We start from the raw sequence: 8,607 nt of genomic DNA, 5'->3' as shown, positions 1-8,607 counted from the left end.
ATGGAATTCAATTGAAACAGTCCTAAAATACACCACTCACCAGTTTTGACGGTCTCATACTTGAAAAGTTATGACTCGAGAATCTGACTTTAGACGGGGATTTCGTAATCTGTTTCTCCCTAGAGTTTGAAATGACGTGACAACATTTTGATCTAGTCATATGTTCCGTGCTGTTCACATAGTTCATCTCGCAATATAACTCAGTATAATATATGCAACATCGTTTGCTTAGTGTTTCATTCTAAGATTTTTTTTTCATTTATTTTAAAAGTTTCTTTTTAAGAATTATTCTTGTAAAATCAAAAAAAATTAAATTCCTGAAAAAAAATATAAATTTATGAATCGCAAAAATAATTTTAATTAGGACATTACAGCAATGTCATCTAATTTGTTATACACTCAAAATTTATCTTCATATTAAATACACTTTCACATATTAAATCAGCTTATAATTTTCCTTATTAAATCCTATCCTAAGAGTAAAATAAAAGAGCTTTATTATATATCTTGTGTTATCTTAAGTGTTGTAAAATATATATATTATTTATGTATCAACATTCACACTTATATATTACGTTTTTTATTTTATTTTTTATTTTTTGGCTAAAAGTAGCAGCCAAATCTGGCCACTTCAAGTGCAAAACACAGCACTTTCAGACAAATCGGCTCGACATTCAACGTAATTATTAAGACTTTGAAACATAATTCCAGGGAAATTTGATGCCTCATTAATAAGATTAAATTTCAGCTTTGCAATCAGTGGTAGACCTATCAAGTGTTAGAGTCCTAGTGTCGTTAGGCTAACCGTGGAAGGTTTTCTTCAGCATGTAACGCAAGTGTGGGTTAACTCCATCAGAAAGTCCCCCACAAAGGCAAATTTCTTCCAATACTTGATCCAGGAGTTCCCTTGTCTTCTTGATTGGGATCAAAATTACATGTCTACGCAGTTGAACATTGGTAGTCATAAACCCAAAAATTGGATCTGCTGTTCTAAGACGGTTATAAAATAAAATAAAACATCAACCGTCATCTATCTAAATGTACCTCCTGACGGAATCTAATTAACATGACTTATATACTAGTGGAATTGGAATTTAACAGTTGCAGTGGTAGCTAGGCTACAAGGGATTTAGTTACCTTATTTTGAAAATAAAATGAATGTTTCCCAATTGATCGGAAGCATGATATTAAATAGAGTTCTCTGAAGCTTTCAGATACATTTTTGACGAGTCACAATTTGTTTCTGAAATTTTTTACAAAGTAGTTACTAAATAGGATTCACTACAAAATCGTAACTTTTTTTGTAATTTTAATTTCTTCCGCAAAAGCTCATTATAAGAGAACTACTTTAAATGCTCATATCTTGCACTGTTTTAAGCGATTGTTTATTTTGTTTTCTTATTGGAATTTACTCCAGAAATTTCTGTTTAATTTTATGAAATATTTTTAAAATTATATCAACAAAAAAAATCGGAAGACAAAAAATTTTATTTTTATAAAAATGTCTATATCTCTACTAATATTTAAGCTAAGATAACGAAATTCCATGAAATCATTGAAAATAACAATTAAAAACACTGATGCAAATCGCTTATTGCAATATTTCGAAGCACAGGGTGCACAAAAATACTTGTTTTAATTCGTAATTTATTGCCATTCCCTCATACCTCTGAGAGCTATAAAATTTATTGATAAATATAAGAAATCGCATGATCCAAAAGCCTCTAAAGCTGTAAAATAAACTTCTTAGTATTTCTTGAGAAATTTACACAAATTTCAAACGCTGATAGTATCACTTCCATCACTTGATCGCTTGACTCACTGACCAAGTATTTCATACTACTGCAATATAGAGCAAAATTTTGCAAGAGTTGTATCTATATTGTATCATTGAGTTCTTTTTTGTGTAATCATAAATTAGGCATGAAAACTTTATTTTTCTCTTCTGTAAATTTCCTCCATTTTTTCCAAGGGGGGTGGGGTGGGGGGCAAAATGGTGGTAATTTGAAGGGAAGAACTGATTTTTTGTGGCGGGTAAGTCATAGCTTTTGTTGTATTTTTCTTGCTGAAATCAATGAGGTATGATATGATCAGACTAATAGTGTAGAATTTATATGAGTTTTAGTTTTATATACAAAAATTATTAATTTGTATTTGTACCTACTTACGCTTCTGATATTACTATCTAAATGAGTGAGATAATGTTCCCGATTGTTTGGTTACGCTGAATCACATAAGGCTGCATACGAGTTAAACGAATAAATAGTTCAAAATTTTTTAGAGATTTTATGTATAACAAGTAATTTTTTTGATATATACAGTCTGCAAAAAAGATATATATATAAATATATATCTCAACCAAAATAACTTTTGTTTCAATGATCAGATTTTCATGAACTAAGTGTCAATCTTAATGGTTTCTGCGGTTGACCTCGAATATGCTAATTTATTAATGATAACTATTTATAAATCAAACACAAAACGTCCTTTCTCTGACTTTACTTACTCTTGATACTTTTTTTTACATATTTGGAATCCTGACCCTTAAAACAAAATTTTCTGCAAAATTTAAAAAAAATGGAGTAGTAAATTGGGTTGCAATAAAGATTTATATATTTAGTGAAAGTTTAATAAAAATTCTAAATTACCTCGCCTTATAAGGTGAAATAATTGAAAACAACCAATGACAAGACGGCAAAATATCGTGGTTCTTCGAAGAAAACAGATTATTATTATTATTTTTAATCTTCTTTGAAAATAAAATTTGAGTCGTTTAATAAATTATTTATGATTTTATAAAGTCTTAGAATCTGAAAACTGAACTTTTTATCTGACACTATTCATTTTTTTAAAGCTGTTTTTACGTCCTTTGTACGAAAATTTTGCACTAAAACCAATTTTACATAAGTTATTATAGATTTATGAATAGTTGTACGGCTAATCGCTTTTACACCTCAGTTCGAGTCTCTTAGGTAAGGAATGAAAGAAAAAAATTTGAGCAAAAATTTGGAGGGCCTGAAAAAGATAGCGATTCTGATGTAGAATCAGGTTTTTTTAAGATTCACGGAATTTATTTTCGACAAAATTGAAAAACTTAGTAAACTTTAAGTGCCTTTTTACAAGCATATATATATATATATATATATATATATATATATATATATATATATATATATATATATATATATATATATATATATATATATACATATATATATATATATATATATATATATATATATGTTCATATATATATATAAGTTTAAAATGAAGATAAAACAAAGGAAAATTATTAAATACATATTAAAGACATATTAAAAAAAAGGGGGGGGGGGAATAATAATAAAAAAATAACAAACAACTGATTAAAAAAAAAAAAGGATGAAATTTATTTAAAGGATGAATTTAAAAATACCGGAAAATAAAAGATATAATCTTTTTATCAGCCAACACGATTATATTCGCAAAAAAGAGTGCGATCAATTTTTAATTTTTTGGATTTGGGTATTATAAAAGTTGAAAATATCTGCTTTGTTGATTTATACGATAAAAGAAAGGATTTTAATTTTAATATTAATGAACTAATTACTTGGAATTCTAATGTTTCTAGGAGCAAATATTTAAATACCACTTTTAATGAAATGAACAGAATTAAAAGAATATATAGTAATATTTATTTATCCAAAGAAAAAATCGATAAACTCTTTCAAAATTTGATAAAAAATGTAGTTTCATCTGGTGAACTCTCTGGAACTATCCTGTGTTCCGGAAATAAGACTTGAGACTAATAAACAACTAAAAAAAACATTTATTAGATTAAACAAACATTTCACACGCCCAGTGTGCTCTTGTCGATACAGAATGATGCAGATCTTGAAGAAATACGTGGAAAAAAAGTAATTATCGCATCCATGCCGTCACTTTTATACTCTGAAGATCTGCACTACTTCAGTTCGCTTCACCAATAGTAATTGCTACCGCAGCGACGCCACAGGGCTCCCCAACTCAGTCTGGAAGACAGTCACACGGAAAATCTCACGTGGTTAATCTTTATTTCAGAGAGCTGAAAGGCCGGCTTCAATCTGTCGATACTAACAGTCTGCTTACGACGTCTCATTTGTATGGTGAAGTGCTTTGAAGACTTGGCTAGAACCGGATGTGGTCAGCTCTAAGGTGGAACAAGTGATCTCTTTAATCTATCCTGTCGAAGAAAAACATGAGTACAGGTATTAAGTTCTTTATGAGCAAAAACGTTTTTCCTACAATGTTGCGAAGCAGGAGTAGGTCGCAAAGACCCAACTCTATTTTGTAAAATTGCAAGAAACTCGTTGTTAGTTAAATTTCTAGAGTTAGAAAAAAATTCTCCTGGCAAGATTATAGGTGTACTATACACCATCTCAGCAACAGAACACTGTAAAGGCTCTTTTATTGATGCTCGAATGCCAAGTAATATTGAAGGTAAAACTAAAGTCCACCTATTTGTTGAATGAGCGCGAATCGCACTCTTCAATTGCCTGTGCAATCTCTCTACCATCCCGTTTGACTGAGGATGATAAGGTGTGGTATGTGCAAGTTTTACACCAAGAAGACTAGCAAATTCTCGGAATAAATTACTCTCAAATTGCCTTCCCTGGTTCGTTGTAAGCCTTTCAGGAACACCAAATCTTGCGATCCAGCTGGGAAAAAATTCAAAAGCTACTGTCTCCGCTTTAATGTCCCGCTGAGGTATAACTTCTGGCCATCGGGAAAATCAATCCACACACGTTAAACAATAAGTATTACTCCGAGAAGGAGGGAGTGGTCCCACCAAATCAATATGAATATGACTGAATCGCTGACGAGGTAAGGGATAAGTACCAGGAGAACTTACCACATGTCGTTGCACCTTACTTTTCTGACATGCTACACAGCATCGAGAGCATTCAGCAACTTCCCTCTTGTAGTTAGGCCACACAAAAAGTTCTACAATCAACTTGACGCTAGCTTTTACACCAGGGTGGGATAATTCATGAAGAGTCTTAAAGATTTTATGACGAAAATCGGAAGGAACGTATGGACGACATCTTCCCTCAGAAACGTCACAGAAGAGTTCTGTTTCCATACCTGGAACCTTGACAAAAGTCAATTTTAATGATTTGTTACAAGAGTTTAAACCAAGAAGTTCTTTATCAATCAACTGAGCTTTAGCAAATTCTTTATAATCAATAGGAGAGGGTATTTCTATCTCAGATACTCTGGAAAAGCAATCCGCCACAACGTTAAGTGATCCCGCTATATAGCGCACATCCGTCGAAAACTGACCGATCCAATCAAGATGCCGAATTTGACGCGGGGAAAATTTTCATGCTTTTGCGTTAAAGCGTAAATTAAAGGTTTATGATCGGTATAGATTGAAAACTCGTGACCCTCTAACAAGTAAGAAAAATGTCGAACCGAAGCGTGAATAGGCAATAATTCACGATCATACACACTATAAAGCTGTTCACTGGGGACTAGCTTACAAGAAAAAAATGCAAAGGCTTGAACTCATCACCTTCTTTCTGGCTTAGAACCGAACCAATAGCTCGGTCTGAAGAATCGCACGTCAAAGATAATTCCGCATTTTGAGATGGATGCACTAACATAGCTGTTTCACTTAAACTAAATTTGCATTTTTCAAAAGCTATCTTTGCTTCCTCTGTCCAAATTATAGGCCGGTCATCATTTTTCTTAGCGCTCTTAAGATAATCAGACAGTATTGATTGCTCATGAGCTGCGTTTCTCAAAAACCTTCTATAAAAATTAATTAGAGCTAAAAATTGCCTTAATTCTTTAATAGTTTTAGGTTGTTGATATTCATTTATTGCCTTAACTCTGTCTGGTAGCGGTTGAATTCCTTTTTCAGAAATCAAATACCCTAAAAAATTAACAGACGATTGTCCAAAAACGCATTTTTCGGCATTCAGAACAAGTCCATATTTTTGAAATCTATGAAAAATTTTCTCCAAATGTTTTAAATGCTCATTTTCAGATGCTACAAGTACATCGTCGAGATAAGGAAAATAAAAATCTAAATCTCCGAGAATCTCGTACATAAATCTGTGAAATGTTTGTGCGGCATTACACAACTCAAAAGGCATAAATAGGAATTCAAACAATCCAAACGGAGTTATTACCGCTGTTTTTGAAACATCCTCAGCAGCAACTGGAATCTGATGATAAGCTCTAACAAGATCTATAGTCGAAAATATCTTTTTATTAAAAAGATTATGAGCAAAATCATGCACATGAGGAATTAGGAATCTATCAGGAATAGTTTGAGAATTTAACTGCCTATAATATCTGCATGATCTCCAATCATTATTTTTTTTTGTATACCATGTGAAGTGGGCTAGCCCATGCACTTTTCGATGGTCTACACCAGTGTTTCCCAAAGTGTGGTACGCGTACCCCCAGGGGTACGGGAACTGTTTAGCGGGGGTACGCGTTCTTAAGCGAAATATCTTGCAACAAACGAAAATTTAAAAAAAAATTATTTGAAAACAAAATAGTCATAAAAATTTACGAATGCGTATTTTTCTATTGGCTATTTTTTGCAAAGTTAACAGCTAATAATTAGTGGGTGATGTCAACAGATAGTTGTGATTTTTATTTTTGTGCAATTTCTTCATAGTAAAGATTTGTAATAAATTCTACTTATTTTGATTATTTTTATAAAATATAATATTTATCCCTAACATGGAATATAGATGGCTGGTTAGTATCTAAAAAACTTTGAACCAAATACGAAAAATGTCTTTAAAGGAATACATTAATTTTTTTATTAGTGGTACACTGAGTTACGAAAAATTTAGAAAGGGTACTCAAAAGTCATAAGTTTGGGAAACACTGGTCTACACCAACCCTGAGATACCATATACTGAAATTCTCGCTTTGAAACCTGTAACTTCTGAGGAGTTAATCTTCAAGCTTTAGAATAAACAGGCGCACCACGTTTTTCAATATGATGCTCAGTGTTGTGTTTCACCTAAATCGGTGATTTTAGCTGACTTGGTTTGGTAATATCACCAATTTTTTTTAGCAAATTTACAAAGGGAGAGTTACCCTGAACAGTCGAAATACTTATAGACTCGAACTCAGAAACAGTTTTTCCGAGACCCACGGTCCCGGTGCTATTAAGCAATTTTTTCCGCTTTACATCCACCATCAAACCGTAATGCCCAAGAAAATCTACCCCTATTATAGGTTTCGAAATTGCTGCTAAGATAAATGGACGCTGGAATTTTTTTTAAATCCCAAATCTAATGGTCTCGCAGTGAACTGATCGTTAAGACACGGTTCCCAGCAGATCACCGAAGTCAAGCATCACTGTCTACGGTCAGTGTGCGGGTGGGTGACCACTTGGATCAGTCTGCGTAGGGACCGAGGGTGTGCGGTATTGGTTCTCGTTAAACTGTGCTACCGTAAAGTGCTCGACTTCGCGTGCAGGTCATCGGGCTACCGAAGCGGGGGTGTCATCCCCTCCGCAGAGGATCAAAATTGTGATGGCATGTCTTCGGATCATCCTCCGGAAAGTTTCCCAGACCGTCGCCAATAGCCCATTGTGCAGTTCTAGTGCGACGTAAATTAACAACAACAACAACAAATCTAAAGTAATCAATTTAGTACCAAAAGTTTTAATTTTGGTTCCATTCGCGGTATACAGCAAAAAATTAGAAGGCTGAACTTTTTTATTCTTTACTATAGGTAAGATACTAACCGCAGAACCTGTGTCAACCAAATATTTATGACCTGTAATTTTATCAAAAACAAATAAGCGCTTTACCAAACCTTTTTCTACCGTCAGCCCCGAAACACAAGGTCTATTTAGTTTTCCGACCCAAAAGTGCATGGTTGTTGACATTTGCTAGCTTCATTTCCAAATTTAAAATGCCATCAGCAATACTTACGATTTATAGACTTTCGAATTTCTATTTTTGAGAGTCTCTGCTCAATTAATAAATATATATATATATATATATATATATATATATATATATATATATATATATATATATATATATATATATATGATTTTCTTGAATGAGCATGATTTGCAAATAGCATCCCTCTGCTTCTATACATTCCGAAATTGAGTTTTGTAAACACGTTGAAACTGACTCAATATGTTCTATCACTAAGCTCTTCGATTGCAAATCAGTTACTTATTTTTCACCAAATATTTCTAGTAATGTTTCCTTGTTTTATTCCTTTATATACAAAACTTATTTTACGATTCTCACCATCACTGCCGATATATGATACGATAACTTCACTTTACGTAGAGTTCGTTAGGTCCTTAAGAAATTCAAAATGTGCCAGCAAAACTAAGAAGACATATTTTGTTATGTTTATATTCACCACAACGCATTTCACATCACATTTCAATTTTAAGGATAACTTTCTAATTACGATACTGATACCACAGTTTTCTTACTTTAAATCCTTCTTCTAAATCCTGTTAAAATATTAAAATACAAATCTTTGCTACTGCGAGCATAAAAACTTAATTTTTCGAACTGAAAGTTCAGATTTCACAAAAAAAATGAGATTCAAATCTGAAAAAATGGAAATTTCGTCAAAAGTTGG

The sequence above is a fragment of the Parasteatoda tepidariorum genome, chromosome 3 (genome assembly GCF_982258835.1).
Source record: "Parasteatoda tepidariorum strain Cologne lab strain chromosome 3, Ptep-v5.0, whole genome shotgun sequence".
Classification (NCBI taxonomy): domain Eukaryota; kingdom Metazoa; phylum Arthropoda; class Arachnida; order Araneae; family Theridiidae; genus Parasteatoda; species Parasteatoda tepidariorum.
Note: the sequence above shows the minus strand (reverse complement) of the source record.